A 2,999-nucleotide genomic window follows, 5' to 3' on the forward strand; every position below is an offset into this window, starting at 1 on the left:
GCGAATTCGAAATGAGTATGATAGAGAACTCACTTTCTTCCTAAGACTTTAAATTCACCAATCAGAGGAAGGTATGTTCATATTCCAAACAAAATAAAATAAGGAACTCATCAAGAAGTTCGGTATGGAAAATGCAAAAGCAATCGGAACACCAATGAGTCCAGCATGTTCCTTAGTTAAGGATGAAGGAGGAAAAATTGTGGATGAAACCAAGTATCGTGGGATGATTGGTTCTTTACTCTACCTAACCGCTAGTCGACCGGATATCATGTTCAACGTATGCAAATGTGTCAGGTTCCAGTCAGCTCCTAAAGAATCTCATTTGACTGTGGTCAAAAGAATTATTCGCTATCTTGTCGAACTACATCATATGGATGATAGAGAGAGCACCAGTGGAACATGTCATCTTCTTGGAAAATCATTAATTTCCTGGAATAGCAAGAAGTAGTCTATCTTTATCTACAATCAAAGTAGAATACATCTCTATAGGACAATGTTGTGCCCAACTACTATGGATGTCATATCAACTTAGTGACTATGATATCCTTTTTAAGCCAATTATTTTCTTTGATAATTTAAGTGCTATTTGTCTATCAAAAAATCATGTGCATCACTCTAGGGAAAAATATATAGATATTAAGCATCATTTTATTAGGAACATTCACTAAAAAGAGATATTGAAATCTTGTTTATTGGTACGTCAAATCAGTTGGTAGATATTTTCATAAAACCTTTGCTTGAAGATAGGTTTGGTACATTATACAGTGCTCTTGGCATTATTTCAAATCCTCGTTAATTTTCCTTCGTATTTTTGGATATAATATATTTTGTTGCATTAATTCCATGATTGCATATATTCTCTTTCCTGACTTAAAATGATTTGTCTCTAGCCCTTCATTAATTGCTCTCCTTGCTTTTCGTGCTTTTTCCTTTCTCCAAGACACGTTTGTTTAGAGGTGTCTTTTCACTGACACTGCTGATTAATATTTCTTTTAATCCATCCACTCACTTTCCTGACAATATCCACAATTACCTCTTATTTTCTCCGCTAATCTCACTTATCCTCAGACCTTTCTCTTGTCTCTATTCGAATCCTCTAACAACTATGGCCAAAAATCCCAAGAACTCTGCCCCATATGTTCGCAAAAGCTCCCGAAATAAGGAAGAATCAACCCCTCAAAATCACAAACCTCTTGATCTTGACTCTCTCCAGTTCGAGGAATTTTCCTCCTCCAGGGTTGATCTCTCCAACGATGTTCGTAGTCCCGAAATCAGAGCCCTAGAAAAATGGCCTATGAAAGACCATGAGACAATCTCCCTGAAGAAGGTCAAATCGGACCTTGATGGCATGTATGAATCTGACATCAACTTTTGGACACCCCGAATCTACATTGTATTGAAGGAGAAACCGATTGCACATGGGAGAATCATTGACCTTGACGACATGAAAAACAACAGTTGCAAGGTAAACAATTTTTTCGAGTTTCAAGGTTGGAAAAACTTCCTTACTCAAGTCCCTCCCAAAGTTTTTAAAAATCTTGTTCAAATGTTTTATGCTAATCTTCAATCTCCTAAATCGGATAAAATCGAATCCCTAGTTCTTGGTAAACGCATTATTCTTGACTGCTCTAATATTGATTCTATCTTCAGTTGCAAGTGCCCCGGTTACCCGATCTATTTAAAAACTCTTGGACCGATGATTTTGAAGTTTCGTTTGATCAAGCAAAGAAATGCATTGCTGAAGCCTCCTCTGACCCTCTCCCAAACCAACTAGGACCCAAAGATGTCAACTTTGAAACCAAAATCCTTGCTCACATTGTTGCCACCACTATTCTTCTCAAAACAGGTTTTTTTTTCTACTCTATCTCAGCGAGGCACATTCCTAGCCTACTGCCTTCTCACTAAACACAAGGTCAAACTCTTGTTATGGGTAATTAACTTTATACTTGAAAGTTTCGATGCCCTACTAGTCTCCCATATAGCATGATAATCATTTGTGGTTGGAAGCACATCAAATCCCCTTTCAAACCTTACATGCCTTTATGTGTCTAAATGTTATAACTCTAGAACCTTTGCTAGCATGGGCTACGTATCTGTAGAAGGGATTTGGGTGAAAAAGCATGAGAATGAAGTGAAGATCACAACAACCCACTCAAAGGAAAAATTATCATCCTCTCACTACAATGATCCAGAGCTGACCGCAAGACTGGTAGCCATTGATGAAAAGTTAAAACTATCAAGGAACTTCTAGTTGTTACTCGGACAATGGTGGAAGACATCACATATACATCAAAAGAAGTCGGATTTGATGTTTCAAAATTTTGAGTCAAATTAGAACGAATAGAACAAGAGGCAGTTGGTGCATTCAGGAAAGTGCACGACATGATTGATGGAATCTCAATCACTAGGCTAAAGGATGCCATCTGCAGCACCCTCACTTATTTCCTTTGTATATGTTATGCGGTTGTATTAAACAATTTGTGTTTTGTTCCTTGATACTTTGATCACTCAGTAGCCTAGTCGACTGTAGGATGCTTAAACTTATATTTTTTCTAGTATTTGATAACTACTTAATGTCAACTAGTTCTGTGATTAAGTCGACTACTTATCTGCATATATTATTATCTTCTCTGTGTTTTTCTTTTTTCTAATGCCAAAGGAGGAGAAGAATTATATCAGGAGGAACATTAATTTGGGGGGAGCACATACTCATGGGGAGAAGATTCACTCGCCACAGTCAGGGAAGTACCATACATTATCCTACATTAATGTTCTATGCATGTAAATTATCATCATCAAAAAAGGGAAATTGTTAGCCTTGTTTTAATGATGACCTCTCTTGTGAATCTGCAGGACCACACAAATGAAGAACAGTGCAAAAAGAAAAAGGACAAGAAGAATGTCCGATGTATGAGGAAAAAGAAAGACAGTTGATCACAAGGAAAGAAGAATCAGAAGAATCAATCAAGACTTAGGATATCGCGGCTTACATGGAAAAG

The 2,999-nt window shown here is 37.2% G+C and overlaps 1 long non-coding RNA gene across 1 annotated transcript; it reads left to right on the forward strand.

Moving 5' to 3' along the window:
- The first annotated feature begins 1,039 nt into the window (after positions 1-1,039).
- Positions 1,040-2,490, forward strand: LOC104090488 (uncharacterized). Its single transcript, XR_011410064.1, has 2 exons — positions 1,040-1,465; positions 1,651-2,490. It is a non-coding gene; the product is annotated as an uncharacterized lncRNA (long non-coding RNA).
- The last annotated feature ends 509 nt before the right edge of the window (positions 2,491-2,999 follow it).

Source organism: Nicotiana tomentosiformis, chromosome 8 (assembly GCF_000390325.3).
Source record: "Nicotiana tomentosiformis chromosome 8, ASM39032v3, whole genome shotgun sequence".
Lineage (NCBI taxonomy): Eukaryota > Viridiplantae > Streptophyta > Magnoliopsida > Solanales > Solanaceae > Nicotiana > Nicotiana tomentosiformis.